This window comes from Scyliorhinus canicula, chromosome 6, assembly GCF_902713615.1.
Source record: "Scyliorhinus canicula chromosome 6, sScyCan1.1, whole genome shotgun sequence".
NCBI lineage: Eukaryota > Metazoa > Chordata > Chondrichthyes > Carcharhiniformes > Scyliorhinidae > Scyliorhinus > Scyliorhinus canicula.
In genome coordinates, this window is record NC_052151.1 from 12,357,456 (window position 1) to 12,375,694 (window position 18,239).

The window sequence follows — 18,239 nt, forward strand, 5'->3', positions numbered from 1 at the left end:
GTACACAAAGGGAGAAATCAGAATGTCCAATTCACCTAACGGCACGTCTTTCGGTACTTGTGGGGGGAAACCCACGCAGACACGGGGAGAATGTGCAGACTCTGCACAGACAGTGACCCAATCTGGGAATCGAACCTGGGACCCTGGTACAGTGAAGCAACAGTGCTAACCACTATGTTACCGTGCCGCCCAGAATTGGGACTAGCTTAGTGGTAAAAGCTGGGCGGCATGTGCAAGTTGGGCCGAAGGGCCTGTTTCCATGCTGTAAACCTCTATGAATATCTCCTCTGTCTGTCAGTGTAAGTCACCCTTCTCATCACTCGCAATTCAAACACACACACCCATTACTCACTGCCAGTTCAAGGAACACCAGCGCTCACTGTACCATACACAACTTCTTCTCCCCTGTGAGTCGTGTCCTCATCCACTTGCAGATCCCACTCACCATCCACAGATGCCATGCATCCTTATCATCTGTTCTGGCACACGTCCTGCTTACAATTCCTCCATCTGTTTTCGTGCAGGTCAAGCTGGCTCACAAGAGGGAGAGATCCCAGACGACAAAAGAATGCCAGAACCCAAGGTCCTCAAGTACTTCGAGAGCAGAGCCATCCAGCTCACCGGGGAGGGCACTGACTGATCCTGTGCTGATGGATAGGTCTGTGACGATCAACAAAGTGAAAATCCACACTGCATCATCCATCAGACAACAATGCTATGAGTCGTGTCTCTTGCTTCTCAGGTCCCTACCATGCACTAATTAACTTTCCTTTCTGTCGATCACTTCCAGTGCGATATGCAGGTCATGCCTTTGGGAGCTCCGATCCGGTCCCACTTTTCAAAAAAACTTTTTGCCCATTGGTGATACTCACCAGAGAAAGTCATAGACCGACAGAATAGGTTCCCCTCGCCGATCCCATGCCCAAATGAAAAGGAAGAGAGATCTGGAAGCCTGAAATTGATCCGCTCAACGAACAATTTAACTTTGAGAGGCAGTGGATGCTGTTATTGGACAGAATATGTAATTCAGTACAGGGCCCGGTCCGGGCGGAGCTCAACAAAAGTAGTGAGGCAGAAAAAAAACATGGTGAGAAGGGCAGCACGGTGGCATAGTGGTTAGCACTGCTGCCTCATAGCGCCGAGGACCCAGATTTGATCCTGACCCCGGATCACTGTCTGTGTAGAGTTTGCACATTCTCCCTGTGTCTGTGCGGGTTTCACCCCCACAACCCAAAGACGCGCAGGGTAGGTGAATTGGCCCTAAATTACCCCTTAATTGGAAAAGAAAATAAATTGGGCTCTTAAAATTTTCTTTTAAAATTTAGAATACCCAATTCATTTTGTCCAATTAAGGGGCAATTTAGCGTGGCCAATCCACCTACCCTGCACATCTTTAGGTTGTGGGGGCGAAACCCACGCAAACACGGGGAGAATGTGCAAACTCCACACAGACAGCAACCCAGAGCCGGGATTCGAACCTGGGACCTCAGCGCTGTGAGACAGTAGGGCTAACCCACTGCGCCACCGTGCTGCCCAAAATTTTTTTTTTTTTTAATGTTTTTATTCCAGATTTTTCAATAATTTTTACAAAACACTACAAAAGAGAAAATAATGCATAAAAAACAAAGTAATATGCCAACAAAAACAACTTAACCCTCTAACCAACTAAAAATTTATCAAACAAAACAAAGCAAAGTGTGGCATCCGCCCCTTACAAATAACATGAAATCAGCCCACCCCACCCTCTGGGTTGCTGCTGCTGCTGATCTCCACCTAACGTTCCACGAGAAAGTCAAGGAACGGTTGCCACTGCCTGGAGAACCCCTGCGAAGACCCTCGCAAGGCAAACTTGATCTTCTCCAACCTGAGAAACCCCACCATGTCACTGACCCAAGCCTCCATGCTTGGGGGTTTCGCGTCCCTCCACATTAACAAGAGCCTTTCCGGGCTACCAAGGAGGCAAAGGCCAGAACTCCAGCCTCTTTCGACTCCTGCACTCCCGGATCGTCCGATACCCCAAATATCGCTATCCCCCAGCTTGGTTTTACCCGAGTATTCAATACCTTGGACATGGCCTTTGCAAAGCCCTTCCAAAATTCTGTAAGTGCCGGGCATGCCCAGAACATATGGACATGGTTTGCTGGGCTCCCTGAACACCTCACATACCTGTCCTCTACCCCAAAAAACTTACTCATTCTCGCTCCTGTCATATGCACCCGGTGCACCACTTTAAACTGAATCAGGCTAAGCCTGGCGCAAGATGAGGAGGAATTGACCCTGCCCAGGGCGTCAGCCCACAGGCCCTCATCCAGCTCCTCGCCCAGCTCCTCCTCCCACTTGCCCTTCAGCTCTTCCACCGAGATCTCCTCCGCCTCCTGCAGCTCCTGATATATTTCCGATATCTTGCCATCCCCTACCCACACACCCGAGACCACCGTGTCATGTATCCTCCGGGCAGGCAGCAGTGGGAATTCCCCCATCTGCTTTTTCACGAACGCCCGAACCTGCATGTACCTAAATGTATTCCCGGGGGTAACCCAAATTTCTCCCCCAGTGCCCTCAGACAGGCAAAGGTCCCATCGATAAACAAGTCCCCCATCCTTTTGATTCCCGCCCTATGCCAGCTTAGGAACCCACCATCTATCCTACCTGGAACAAACCTGCGGTTGTTCCGTATCGGGGTCCAGACTGAGGCCCCTACCTCCCCCCTATGGCGTCTCCACTGCCCTCAAACCCTCAGTGTCGCCGCCATCACCGGGCTCGTGGTATACCACGTCGGCGGATGCGGCAACGGTGCCGTCACCAGTGCCCCCAAGCTAGTATCTATACAGGACATCGCTTCCAGCCGTTTCCACACCGCCCCCTCTCCCTCCATTACCCACTTCCGAATCATAGACACATTCGCTGCCCAGTAATAGCTGCACAAGTTCTCTCTCTCTCCCCCCCCCCCCCCCGGACTGTACTCCAAAAACAGTCTCTTAACCCGCGGGGTCTTATTTGCCCACACAAATCCCGTAATACTTCTGTTTACCCGCTTAAAGAAGGGCTTGGAAATGAGAATGGGCAGGCACTGGAAGATGAACAGGAACCTAAGGAGGACCGTCATCTTTACGGACTGCACCCTGCCCGCCAGGGAGAGTGGCAACATGTCCCACCTCCTAAAGTCCTCCTCTATCTGATCCACCAGCCGCGCTAAATTGAGCTTGTACAAGACCCCCCAACTCTTGGCCACCTGGATACTCAAGTACCGAAAGCTCCTCTCCACCATCTTGAGCGGTAGCTCCCCCTACCTCTTTGCCTGGCCCCTCGCATGCACCACAAAAAGCTCGTTTTTCCCCACATTTAGCTTGTATCCCAAAAAGTCTCCAAAATCCCCTCCATCGGATCCGCAATGTACAGAAGCAGGTCATCCGCATATAGTGAGACATGATGCTTCTCCCCCCCCGAACCAACCCCCTCCAGTTTCTGGACTCCCTCAACGCCATGGCCAGCGGCTCAATCGCCAGGGCAAACAGCAGGGGGGACAAAGGGCACCCTGCCTCGTTCCACGATATAACCTAAAATACTCTGACCGCAGCCGGTTCATCGAAACACTCGCTACCGGGCCTGGTACAATAATTTGACCCACCCTATGAATTCCTCCCCGAACCCAAATCTGCCTGACACAGGGGTGGGCAAACTTTTCCGTGTAAGGGCCACATTCACAAATTCACAATTTTAAAGGGCCGCATAGTATATTAAGTAAAATAATTAATATTTTAAATAGCCAAAATAAAAGGTCTTTAAAGAAATAAAAGCACATTTATTTGAAAAACAAAGTAACTCAGTAAGTAACAGAACAATGTTAATGAGAATGATGCATCTGACTGCAGTCATTTACCAGTTTGTTGAAATCAGGTGTCAAGTTGCTTGTGCTGATCCTTAACACTGACAGAAGCACAGCCTAGCCGAGTCAACGATAAAAACGCGCGTAGTGGGGTGGATGAGTGGGGCTGCCTTATTGGTCGGTTTAGTTGGGTGTGCGACCAATAGGAGTCCAGGTTACAAACAATAATAAGGCTTATTGTTTGTAACCTGGACTCCTATTGGTCGCACACCCAACTAAACCGACCAATGAAACAGCCCCACTCATCCACCCCACTACACGCGTTTTTATGCGGCCCGCCAATGAGGTGCCCGGAATAAGCGCATTCAATAAGCTTATTCAATAAGCGCATTCACTTCAGCGGCTTTTCCCCGGCGGCTTTTCAAAAATGCCGGTTATGATTCCGGGCACCTCATTGGCGGGCCGCATAAAAACCTTTGTCGGGCCGTAGTTTTCCCACCCCTGGCCTAGCACCTCCCACAGGTACTCCCACTCCACCTTATCAAAGGCCTTCTCCGTGTCCATTGCCGCTACCACTTCTGCTTCCCCCCCCTCCGAGGGCATCATGATCACATTCAGGAGCCTCCGCACATTCATATTCAACTGCCTGCCCTTCACAAACCCCGTCTGATCCTCATTGATCACTCCCGGGATACAGCCCTCAATCCTAGTGGCCAAGATCTTGGCCAACAGCTTGGCATCCACATTGAGAAGCGAAATCGGCCTATAGAAGCCGCATTGCAACGGGCCCTTATCACGCTTGAGGATAAGATAGATCAAAGCCTGTGACGTTGTCGGGGGAAGGATTCCCTTTTCCTTAGCCTCATTAAAGGTTCTCAGCAACAGCGGGCCCAACAGCTCCGAGAACTTCCTATCGAACTCAACGGGGAACCCATCCGGCCCAGGGGCCTTGCCCGCCTGCATACTCCCCAACCCCTTAACTAGCTCCTCCATCTCAATCGGGGCACCCAATCCCTCTAACCACCCTTCCTCCACCTTTGGAAACCTGAGTTGGTCCAGGAACTGTCGCATCCCCTCCCCCCCTCCGGGGTTTCTGACTCGTACAATTTACCATAAAAGACCTTACAGACCTTGTTTATTTTAGCTGGACTCCGCACCGTGTCCCCCCCCAGCCCTAATTCCCCCAATCTCCCTAGCCGTCTCCCTCTTCCGCAGCTGATGCGCCAACATCCGACTTGCCTTCTCCCCATACTCATACACTGCTCCCTGTACCTTCCTCAACTGGGCCTCAGCCTTCCCCGTGGTTAGCAAGTCAAACTCCGTTTGGAGGCTTCGGCGCTCCTTCAGCAACCCCTCCTCGGGGGATTCAGCATATCTCCTATCCACCCTCAGTATCTCCCCCTCCAATCTCTCCCTCTCCATCCTCTCTCTCTTCTTCCTGTGGGCCCTGATTGAGATTAACTCCCCCCTGACCACTGCTTTAGGGCCTCCCAGACCGCACTCACCGACACCTCCCCATTATCATTGGCCTACACATATCTTTGGATGCACCCCCGGACCCACCCACAGACCTCCTCGTCCGCCAGTAGTCCCACGTCCATTCGCCACAGCGGGCGCTGGCCTCTGTCCTCCCCCATCTCCAGCTCCACCCAGTACGGGGCATGGTCCGAGATTGCAATGGCCGAATACTCTGCCACTCCACTCTTGGGATTAGCGCCCTGCTTACCACAAATAAAATCTATCCGTGGGTTAGCCTTGTGTACATGGGAGAAGAAGGAAAACTCCCTCGCCCTTGGCCTGGTATATCTCCACGGATCCACTCCCCCCATCTGGTCCATGAACCCCCTCAGGACCATAGCCGCTGCCGGCCTCTTACCCGACCATGATCTAGACCGATCCAGTGCCGGGTCCAGAACCGTATTGAAGTCCCCCCCCCATTATCAAACTACCTGTCTCCAGATCCGGGATCCGACTCAACATCCGCTTCATGAACCCTGCATCATCCCAGTTTGGGGCATACACATTCACCAGCACCACTCGGGCCCCCTGCAGCCTGCCACTCAGCCACTCACCATAACATATCGACCCCCCTTATCCGCCACAATAACCTATGCCTCAAATGCCACCCGCTTACTCACCAGGATTGCGACTCCCCTGTTTTTCGCATCCAACCCTGAGTGAAAAACCTGTCCCACCCATCCCTTCCTCAGCCTAGTTTGATCTGCGATCTTCAGGTGTGTTTCCTGTAGCATGGCTACGTCTGCCTTTAACCCCCTTAAGTGCAAAAACACCCGGGCCCTCTTGACCGGCCCATTCAAGCCTCTCACGTTCCACGTGATCAGCTGGATCGGGGGGCCTCCCCCCGCCGACTAGCCATCTCCTTTTTTAGGCCAGCCACGTGCCCACGCCTCCCGCACTCTCCAGCCCCCCAGGCGGAGGCTCCCTGCCCCTACTCTCCCTCTTACCATCAACTCCCCCTCAGTCAGCACAGCAGCAACGCAGTTGCCCCCCCCGGCCAAGCAACTGCTTAACCCCCCCTACCGCCCCCATTGCACTCCCGTAAGTCAGCTGACTCATGCTGACCCTGGCCGCTCCCGCCTCTGCCTCCAATCCTTTGGATTTCCCATCCAAATCTCCAGCCCTCCCCCCACCAAAATGGGGTAACGAAAGTCCCCCCCCCCTACACCCCATATAAACCAATGCAGACATCGAACACAATACCGCCCCCACCATTTCGCGGGAAAATGCCGCTCTCCCTGCCTGGGCCGACCCAACCACCTGTGGCACAGCTCCTCTTAACTGCGACCTCACCCCAATCCCCGGGGGCCCGGGGTCACGGGCCCACGCAGCCCCAAGAAAACGCGGGGGAAACCTCACCCAAACAAACAGGGGGACCCTCACTGCTTCCTTCTCTCACCAACATCCCCCATAACATACTGCAAACCATTAATTCGAGTCCAACTTCTCGCTTTTGATGAAAGTCCACGCCTCATCCGGCATAGAGTCGGTCCTGGTATGTGACCCACAGCCTCGCCGTCTGTAACAGCCCGAACTTCACCCCCTTCCCTTGGAGGACCGCCTTAGCCCGGTTGAATCCTGCCCGCTTCTTGGCCAGCTCTGCACTCCAGTCCTGATAGATACGGATCTCGGTATTCTCCCACCTGCTGCTCCGCTCTTTCTTCGCCCATCGCAGGACACACTCCCTGTCGGTGAAGCGGTGGAACCTCACCACCATAGCCCTCGGCGGCCCGTTCTCCCTCGGCCTCCTGGCCAGGACTCTGTGCGCCCCATCCAGCTCCAGGGACCTCGGGAAGGCCCCCGCGCCCATCAGCGTACTCAGCATCGTGGCCACATACGCCCCAGCATCCGACCCCTCCACGCCTTCAGGGAGACCCAGAATCTGCAGGTTCTGCCTCCTCAACCTATTCTCCAGGTCCTCCAGCTTCTCCTGCCATTTTTTGTGCAGTGCCTCATGTGCTTCCGCTCTGACCGCCAGGCCCAAAATCTTGTCCTCATTGTCAGAGGCCTTCTGCTGCACCTCCTTGATCGCCGTCCCCTGCATCTTCTGGGTCTCCACCAACCTTTCAATCGACGCCTTCATAGGGGCCAACATCTCCGCCTTCAAGTCAGCAAAGCAGCTGCCTAAAAACTCCTGCTGCTCCCGAAACCACTGGGCCCACGCTGCCTGATCCCCGCCCACCGCCATCTTGCTTTTTCACGCCCGTTCTCCTCTCTTCTCTAAAGCCAGCTTTTTGATCGCTCCGCTCCTGGTCCACTCCATACAGCGCTGGGGGACCCTCACTGCTTCCTTCCCACACCGGGAATCGTTGTCCAAATGCCGCTGGAGCTCCTTAAAAGGGCCCAAAAGTCCGTTATCGGCGGGAGCTGCCGCCCGTGCGACTGACCTGGGCATAGCCGCAACTGGAAGTCTCATTTGTTTTTTAAATTACTAGCTGAGTGCCATGTCATTACTGGCTCCAATAAATGGTAACCATTTGTTTGTGCCATTGGGTTTGGATTCAACTTTTATGGCGGGGAAGGGATTAGAGTGCTTTAGAGACCTGTTTATAGATGGATGGTTCACCAGTTGGGAGGCGTTCTCAGCAAATTTCCAACTATTAGGGGCACACCTGTTCCGATATTTCTCATACTTCTCAGAGTTAATTACCATCAGTTGTTGGGGGGAGGGGGGAAGGCAGGGTTTATTGGAAGGGTTAGGGGGATAGATGGGGAGGGGATTGGATGTAGCATTTATTGTGTGTTTTTCTATATCTCTGATTTCTGTGTTAATATGTCAACTGTTGTGTTATAGTTTAGATCGTGTTTGTTAAATATGAAATCTTTAATAAAATATTATTTTTTTAAAAATCTTTCCTTTATGTCACAGGTACACCAGGGAAGCAGCCCAGTGAATTCACCAGCCAGGTCCTCGTCTCCAGCCCCACAGCAGCACATGGACCCCAAAAATAGAAGAACCGTCACATTTCACTCCAACGCGGAGACACAGACCTAGGTAGGACTTAGTTCTAGAGTAGCCTCAGGGGCACAATCTGGTGAACACATCGGACTTTCCAGATTCAAAGCAGGCGGAGGCAGGGACGTCCCAGGCTGCAGACACTCTGAGGCTCATTGGAGGCCAAGTCAGAAGATGTGCCGCTGAACTCGGCCATGCCTCAGTTGCTGGAGCTCTAAAGCAAACTCGGGGAAATCAGGAAGGGACAGAAACAATGAAAATCGAAGCAGGAATAGGTCATTCGGCCCTTCGAGCCTGCTCTGCCATTCAAATGATCATGGCTGATCGTCCACTCAGTAATCTGTTCCCACTTTCCCCCATATCCTTTGAAGTCTGGCGCACTCCTCGGAATCAAAGGCTGCATAGAGGAGTCCATCACCTTATGTCTGAGGTGAGTGTGCCGACACACCGACAAATTTAGGTCAGCACAGCTCGGGTAGCAGCTGTCATGGAGACCTTGTTGGAAGATGGGCCGAATGGCCTCCATCTGCACTGTAGGGATTATTTTATTTTATAAATTTAGAGGAGCGAATTATTTTTCTTTTTCCAATTAAGGGGCAATTTAGTGTGGCCAATCCACCTAACCAGCACATCTTTGGGTTGTGGGGGTGAAACCCACGCCGACTTGGGGAGAATGTGCAAACTCCATACGGACAGTGACCCAGGGCCGGGATTCGAACCCGGGTCCTCAGCGCTGTTGTCCCAGTGCTAGCCACTGCGCCATATGCCGCCTTGACTGTAGGGATTCTTCCTTTGCATGCTGCTTTGGCAAGATCCTACATTAGTCTTTCCTCACACCACATGACCAAGTGGCGTCAGCTTTGACCACTCAACTGCATCCTGAGCTCTTATCTCAGAAGCAGGCATTATCCAAAACTTCACTACAAGGTCTTGCGCTCAACCTGGTCTATGGGGGGGGGGGGGGTCACTTTGTGAACATCCTGCATCCAGAAGTTCCATCTCCTCCCAGATTTGAGTGAAATCATCAGTCTGTTATGGCTCCCGACCCACCCATCTGATTGCCCCAGCCTGCCCATTCTATGAGGTCCTTCCAAGATGCCTGTGACCCAACAACATCCTTAGGAACGGTGCTTTTCACTCTTGACAGTATTCACTCTTCTTTCCAGTATCCTCTGAGTCAACCCCCCAGTAACTCACTGAATCCTCCTCCTGGCCTTTCCCGACAAGGCCTGGAGTCTACACGGTACCCTTGAGTCTTCCCCTCATACTCTGGAGTCTTCCTCCCTTTCTCTCCCGACTAGGTCCTTAGTACCTTGGAGTCTTCTCCCAACCCATCCGTGTATCCTGAAGTCTTCCCCCGGTACCTTGGAGTCTCCCCCACCCAGTCTCCTCCAACTAGGCCATCGGTACCTTGGAGTCTTCCTCCCGGTCTCTCCCGACTAGGTCCCTAATACCCTGGAGTCTACACCTCAGTACCTTGGAGTCTTCACCCTGGTACCCTGGAGTCTACGCCCCTGTACCCTGGAGTCTTCTCCAAAACCCAACCCGGTAGCCTGGAGTCATCTCCCCAACATAACCCAGTACTCTGGAGTCCACTCCCATCCCCCAGTCTCCTCCAACTAGGCCCTGGTACCCTGGAATATTCCACCCTGTACCCTGTATCTTTTCCATGACCTTCCCCAACTAGTCTCCCAGTTTTTGGTACCCTGGAGCCTCCTACTCCCCCACCCCCCAGGTACCCTGGAGTCGACCCCTCGCTATCTTGGACTCAATCTCTGGTACGCTACCAGTGTTATCCTGGTTTCTCTTGAGTGTTACCCTGGTCACCATCAGATGTTACCCCAGTTGTGCTCGAGTGCTACCCCGATCTCCTGAGTGTGCCCTGGTCATCCTCGAGTGTTACCCTGTTTGTCTCTGATATTCTGGTGGACCCGAGTCAAACCTGGTGACCCCCGAGACAAAGCCTGGTGGTGTCTGGTGAATTATCAGACACTTCGACTGGTCTATTATTAAAACATTTACCCAGGTGCCCTTACTTATGAGACGAACAAAGTACAGAACAGGTTTGCTGTTTATCACAATTTTATGCACATTCTCCGATTCTTTTACTGTACTCTATTTTTTGGGGGGATCGCAATCTTCAACATTACCCACTAGGAATATGACTCAGACTTACAGCTGAACTCTAGATATTAGCCGCACTTAGTGAATGAGGCCGGCCTAGCTATGACCATTCGATGTGGATACCGCCTTCTCTGAGCTAGGAGCTCAGTACCTCTTATTCTTACAGTGGTTGTGCCTGGGGGACACCCAGGTTCTCACTGACGATCTGTTCCAATTTTCTTCTTTTATACCGGTTCTGTTAGGGCTGAGACATAGGTATACGCCCGCAACTGGCCGGAGTTCTATTGTCCCATCCAAACTTAAAACTCAATAATAGGAATGAACGGGATGCTACTGTTCAGCCAGGGTAATTCAATCAAGATCCATTGTCCTCTGAAACACTCTTATCTGACCAGCTATTAGCCCATTATGGAGTCTGATGGCCTCTTGGTTTATTGTTCGTCCTGCTGCAAAGTTGTTCACCTCTGTCGAATGTTTGTTACATATTCATAGCTGATCTTGTTCTCTCATGTAAAAGTGTTAACTACTATGAGGGGATAGGTCAGTATAGCGATGATGGGTTTCTGTGTTGACTTGCGTGCTCTTGCAGATGGCCAGTGCTGATTTTAGCCAGGGCCTTATTTTTCAGTTTCCCTTTTAATAATAATAATAATAATAATCGCTTATTGTCACGAGTAGGCTTCAATGAAGTTACTGTGAAAAGCCCCTAGTCACCACATTCCAGCCCCAGTTCGGGGAGGCTGGTCACCCCGAGTCAAATCCTGGTCACCCCGAGTCAAAGCCTGGTCACCCCGAGTCAAAGCCTGATGATCCTCGAGCCAAAGCCTGATGACCCCCCCACCCCCCCCCCGAGTCAAAGCCTGATGACCCCCCCTCGAGTCAAAGCCTGATGACCCCCCCGTCAAAGCCTGATGATCCTCGAGCCAAAGCCTGATGATCCTCGAGCCAAAGCCTGATGACCCCCCCCCCCCCCCCCCGAGTCAAAGCCTGATGACCCCCCCTCGAGTCAAAGCCTGATGACCACCCCCGAGTAAAAGCCTGATGACCCCGAGTCAAAGCCTGATGACACCCACCCCGAGTCAAAGCCTGATGACCACCCCCGAGTCAAAGCCTGATGACCCCCCCCCCCCCCGAGTCAAAGCCTGATACCCACCCCCCTGAGTCAAAGCCCGATGACACCCCCCGAGTCAAAGCCTGATACCCACCCCCTCGAGTCAAAGCCTGGTACCCACCCCCTTGAGTCAAAACCTGATACCTCTCACGTCAAAGCCTGATGACCCCCGAGTCAAAGCCTGATGACACCCACCTCGAGTCAAAGCCTGATGACCCCGAGTCAAAGCCTGATGACTTCCCCTCGAGTCAAAGCCTGATGACCCCCCTCGAGTCAAAGCCTGATGACCCCCCCTCGAGTCAAAACCTGATACCCACCCCCTTGAGTCAAAGCCTGATGATCCCCCCTTGAGTCAAAGCCTGATGACCCCCCTCGAGTCAAAGCCTGATGACCCTCGAGTCAAAGCCTGATGACCCCCTCCTCGAGTCAAAGCATGACGACGCCCGAGTCAAAGCCTGATGAGCCCCCCCCCGAGTCAAAGCCTGATGAGCCCCCCCCCCCGAGTCAAAGACTGATGAGCCCCCCCCCGAGTCAAAGCCTGATGACTCCCCCCGAGTCAAAGCCTGATGGCCCCCCTCGAGTCAAAACCTGATACCCACCCCCTCGAGTCAAAGCCTGATGACCCCCCTCGAGTCAAAACCTGATACCCACCCCCTCGAGTCAAAGCCTGATGGCCCACCCCTCGAGTCAAAGCCTGATGACCCCCCTCGAGTCAAAGCCTGATGACCCCCCTCGAGTCAAAGCCTGATGACCCCCCTCGAGTCAAAACCTGATACCCACCCCCTCGAGTCAAAGCCTGATGACCCCCCTCGAGTCAAAACCTGATACCCACCCCCTCGAGTCAAAGCCTGATGGCCCACCCCTCGAGTCAAAGCCTGATGACCCCCCCTCGAGTCAAAGCCTGATGACCCTCGAGTCAAAGCCTGATGACCCCCCCCTCGAGTCAAAGCCTGATGACCCTCGAGTCAAAGCCTGATGATCCCCCCGTCAAAGCCTGATGACCCCCCCTCGAGACAAAGCCTGATGGCCCCCCCTCGAGTCAAAGCCTGATACCCACCCCCTCGAGTCAAAGCCTGATGACCCCCATCGAGTCAAAGTCTGATTCTCACCCCCTCGAGTCAAAGCCTGATGACCCCCCCTCGAGTCAAAACCTGATACCCACCCCCTCGAGTCAAAGCCTGATGACCCTCGAGTCAAAGCCTGATGACCCCCTCCTCGAGTCAAAGCCTGATGACCCTCGAGTCAAAGCTGATGACCCCCTCCTCGAGTCAAAGCCTGATGACCCTCGAGTCAAAGCCTGATGACCCCCCTTGAGTCAAAGCCTGATGACCCTCGAGTCAAAGCCTGATGACCCCCTCGTCGAGTCAAAGCCTGATACTCACTCCCTCGAGTCAAAGCCTGATGACCCCCTCCTCGAGTCAAAGCCTGATACCCACCCCCTCGAGTCAAAGCCTGATGACCCCCCCTCGAGTCAAAACCTGATACCCACCCCCTCGAGTCAAAGCCTGATGACCCTCGAGTCAAAGCCTGATGACCCCCTCCTCGAGTCAAAGCCTGATGACCCTCGAGTCAAAGCCTGATGACCCCCCTTGAGTCAAAGCCTGATGACCCTCGAGTCAAAGCCTGATGACCCCCTCGTCGAGTCAAAGCCTGATACTCACTCCCTCGAGTCAAAGCCTGATGACCCCCTCCTCGAGTCAAAGCCTGATACCCACCCCCTCGAGTCCATGCCTGATGGCCCCCCTCGAGTCAAAGCCTGATGACCCCCCTCGAGTCAAAACCTGATACCCACCCCCTCGAGTCAAAGCCTGATGGCCCACCCTCGAGTCAAAGCCTGATGACCCCCCCCTCGAGTCAAAGCCTGATGACCCCCCCTCGAGTCAAAGCCTGATGACCCCCCCGTCAAAGCCTGATGACCCCCCTCGAGACAAAGCCTGATACCCACCCCCTCGAGTCAAAGCCTGATGACCCCCCCCGAGTCAAAACCTGATACCCACCCCCTCGAGTCAAAGCCTGATGACCCCCCCTCGAGTCAAAACCTGATACCCACCCCCTCGAGTCAAAGCCTGATACCCATCCCCTCGAGTCAAAGCCTGATGACCCCCATCGAGTCAAAGTCTGATACCCACCCCCTCGAGTCAAAGCCTGATGACCCCCCCTCGAGTCAAAGCCTGATACCCACCCCCTCGAGTCAAAGCCTGATGACCCCCTCCTCGAGTCAAAGCCTGATGACCCTCGAGTCAAAGCCTGATGACCCCCCTTGAGTCAAAGCCTGATGACCCTCGAGTCAAAGCCTGATGACCCCCTCGTCGAGTCAAAGCCTGATACCCACCCCCTCAAGTCAAAGCCTGATGACCCCCATCGAGTCAAAGCCTGATGACCCCCGAGTCAAAGCCTGATGACTCCCCCTCGAGTCAAAGCCTGATGACCCCCCCGTCAAAGCCTGATGACCCCCCCTCGAGTCAAAGCCTGATACCCACCCCTCGAGTCAAAGCCTGATGACTCCCCTTGAGTCAAAGCCTGGTCACCCCAAGTCAAAGCCTGATGACCCCCCCTCGAGTCAAAACCTGATACCCACCCCCTCGAGTCAAAGCCTGATGACCCCCCCTCGAGTCAAAACCTGATACCCACCCCCTCGAGTCAAAGCCTGATACCCATCCCCTCGAGTCAAAGCCTGATGACCCCCATCGAGTCAAAGTCTGATACCCACCCCCTCGAGTCAAAGCCTGATGACCCCCCCTCGAGTCAAAGCCTGATACCCACCCCCTCGAGTCAAAGCCTGATGACCCCCTCCTCGAGTCAAAGCCTGATGACCCTCGAGTCAAAGCCTGATGACCCCCCTTGAGTCAAAGCCTGATGACCCTCGAGTCAAAGCCTGATGACCCCCTCGTCGAGTCAAAGCCTGATACCCACCCCCTCAAGTCAAAGCCTGATGACCCCCATCGAGTCAAAGCCTGATGACCCCCGAGTCAAAGCCTGATGACTCCCCCTCGAGTCAAAGCCTGATGACCCCCCCGTCAAAGCCTGATGACCCCCCCTCGAGTCAAAGCCTGATACCCACCCCTCGAGTCAAAGCCTGATGACTCCCCTTGAGTCAAAGCCTGGTCACCCCAAGTCAAAGCCTGATGACCCCCCCTCGAGTCAAAACCTGATACCCACCCCCTTGAGTCAAAGCCTGATGGCCCACCCCTTGAGTCAAAGCCTGATGACCCCCCTCGAGTCAAAGCCTGATACCCACCCCCTCGAGTCAAAGCCTGATGACCCCCATCGAGTCAAAGCCTGATCACCACCCCTCAAGTCAAAGCCTGATGACCCTCGAGTCAAAGCCTGATGACCCCCTCTTGGAGTGTAAGCCTGATGACCCCCTCCTCGAGTCAAAGCTTGATCACCACCCCTCAAGTCAAACCCTGATGACCCTCGAGTCAAAGCCTGATGAATGCTCCACAAGTACCGCGCTCAGGCCTGGGCTCCCCTCGGAGGTCTGCTCATCAAGAACACACCTTTTGAAGCCAGTCGTTATTCACGCTGTTCTGACGGCACACTGCTGCGGTTAGAATTTTTGACATGAGGCTTATGATTCCGCCGTATGTGGACCCAGGTCCACTCCTGGCCCCGGTTCACTGCCTGTGTGGAGTTTGCACATTCTTCCCGTGTCTGCGTGGCTTTCACCCCCACAACCCAAAATGTGCAGGCTAGGTGGATTGGCCACTCTAAATTGCCCCTTAATTGTAAAAAATGAATTGGGTACTCTAAATTTATTTTTAAAAAGTGATTCTGGCATATGGGTCTGATAATGAGATGGAAATATATTATAATGATGTTCCTAATGTTGAATGGCAGGTTTTACGGTCCACCAGATGGGGGAAGGGGACAATCGCAGCAAGCTTTCATGCCAACATAAAATGCAATCTTGGACTTCTCGCAATATTTTCGGCTCCCATTGCTGAAGCCGCCAGATGCAAACAGAAGAGGAAAATTCCGGCCCACCGTAGGTGGAAAGCTAGCATGGTTTCTGCTGGCCAGTGGGGCAGGTGAACACGTGTGACCTTTTGATTTTCAGTTCATTCATTATACATTCGCAAGGAGCTCGGCGAATATCATGACGGGGTGGGCACGTTGAACCCTACCCACCTGAAAAGACCCTCCTCCCACCTCGAGGGATTTCACTTACAACTGCGTGGTCAAGGTAAGTTTGGAAAAATGGTGCACATCATCTTTCAAACTAGCTCTGCCATCTTCTACATAGACCCACCCAATATCGCCATTCGTCCGTCCCCTCCATCACCCTTAAACCTCCCCCAAGACCCTGCACCCTATCACAATCCATCTCCACATGTCTGCCCTCCCCTCAGAGCCAACCCCATGCCCACCCTGACCCAGCCCCCTCTAGTTATTAAATCTACCTGTCTTGTCACCCTCTGTGACCCATTTTCACCTACCAGGTTCTCAGCTTGAGCCTGCCTCCCTACCTCATCCCTCTCCACCCTATGATTGTGACCGTTCCCTCCTTTCATCAGTCCCCTGAGTTCTCCCCCCACTCTGGACCCCACCATTGACCCATTACCCGACCCTCAAAGACATTCCCCGTCTCCCCTGACATTGCCCACCGACCCCCATCCCCTCCCTCCTTCTTCCCTGGACACTCTCCCGACCCTATGTAGGAAAAGGGTGCCTGCCTCCCTTGCCCAGCTTTGCCGCAGCATTTGCTAAGAATTCTCAATATGATTGAAGTTATCTAAGGTCCCCAAGAAGGAGAAAGTAATATGTACGGACCTCAATGTTGTGGAAAGAGGTGAAGCTCGCCCTGTGCCCACCACTTTTATACAGCCGTAAAACTGAACTTTCAAAATTCTCTCTGGTGGGAAATTTAATTTGGATGGAAGCTTAATTCTGGCCTTTCAATGAACATGCACAAAATGCCATTGGATCCAAATGGGGTTCCCAACATTGTTTGTCAGGAAGCTCGACTGACCTGTAACCCACCACGAAAGTCGGGAGAATAAAATTCGAATAGTTTATCCCGTCGTCGGGAATTCTTATTTTGCGTCCCGCCAACCACAATTCTTGCTGTTGGCAGGAGTGGAAAATTCCACCCTATGATTTAAGAAATTTTGTGTGTTAAGCCTTCATTTTAGTGATGTCTTTCTTTCAGGAAGGCCACTTGTAGAAAGTATGCTTGTAAAGTATTTACTTTTCGGTTAATCCTGGTGCGGCATTATTGTCCCTCCTCATTGAATTTTACAGCAGAAGGAATCTATTCAGACCATCATAAGACCATAAGACATAGGAGCAGAATTAGGTCACTCAGCCTGTCAAGTTAAACATGGCTGATATTTTCACATCCCCATTCTCCTGCCTTCTCCTCATAACCCCTGATCCCCTTATTAATCAAGAACCTATCTATCTCCGTCTTAAAGACACTCAATGATTTGGCCTCCACAGTCTTCTGCGGCAAAGGGTTCCACAGATTCACCACCATCTGGCTGAAGAAATTCCTCCTCATCTCTGTTTTAAAGGATCGTCCCTTTAGTCTGAGATGGTGTCCTCTGGTTCTAGTTTCTCCTCCAAGTGGAAACATCCTCTCCACGTCCACTCTATCCAGGCCTCGCAGTATCTTGTACGTTTCAATAAGATCCCTTCTCATCCTTCTAAACTCCAACGGGTACAGACCCAGAGTCCTCATCCGTTCCTCATATAACAAGTTCTTCATTCCAGGGATCATTCTTGTGAACCTCCTCTGGACCCTTTCCAAGGCCAGCCCATCCTTCCTTAGATACAGGGCGCAGAACTGCTCACAATACTCCAAATGGGGTCTGACCAGAGCCTTATACAGCCTCAGAAGTACATCCCTGTCTTGTATTCTAGCCCTCTTTTTTTAAAATAAATTTAGATTGCCCAATTATTTTTTCCAATTAAGGGGCAATTTAGCGTGGCCAATCCACCTACTCTGCACATTTTTGGGTTGTGGGGGCGAAACCCACGCAGACACGGGGAGAATGTGCGGGGAGAATGTGCAAACTCCACACGGACAGTGACCCAGAGCCGAGATCGAGCCTGGGACCTCAGCGCCGTGAGGCAGCTGTGCTAACCACTAGGCCACCGTGCTGCCCCGTATTCTAGCCCTCTTTTTTTTTTTTTTATAAATTTAGTGTACCCAATCATTTTTCCAATTAAGGGGCAATTTAGCTTGGCCAATCCACCTACTCTGCACGTTTTTGGGTTGTGGGGGCGAAACCCACGCAGACACGGGGAGAATGTGCAAACTCCACACGGACAGTGACCCAGAGCCGGGATCGAACCTGGGACCTCAGCGCCGTGAGGCGGTTGTGCTAACCACTAGGCCACCGTGCTGCCCCGTATTCTAGCCCTCTTGAATGAATACTAACTTTGCATTTGCCTTCTTAACTGGCGACTGAACCTGCACGTTAACCTTAAGAGAATTGTGAACAAGGACTCTCAAGTCCCTTTGTGCTTCCGATTTCCTAAGCATTTCCCATTTAGAAAATAGTTTGTGCCTAAATTCCTCCTTCCAAAGTGCATAACCTCACACTTTTCCACATTGTATTTAATTTGCGACTTCATTGCCCACTCTCTGAGCTTGTCCAAGTCCTTCTGCAGCTCCCTTGCTTCCTCAATACTACCTGTCCCTCTACAGATCTTTGTATCATCTGCAAATTTAACCACAGTGCCTTCCGGAGCATCCA

The 18,239-nt window shown here is 52.7% G+C and overlaps 1 long non-coding RNA gene across 1 annotated transcript in view; it reads left to right on the forward strand.

Moving 5' to 3' along the window:
* LOC119966990 overlaps positions 1-16,904 on the forward strand; it is an 84,397-nt gene extending 67,493 nt beyond the window's left edge. Inside the window, exons 3-5 of the long non-coding RNA XR_005460890.1 lie at positions 525-658; positions 8,214-8,339; positions 15,376-16,904. This is a non-coding gene — a long non-coding RNA (uncharacterized LOC119966990). The remainder of the gene's footprint in view (positions 1-524; positions 659-8,213; positions 8,340-15,375) is intronic.
* Positions 16,905-18,239: the final 1,335 nt, after the last annotated feature.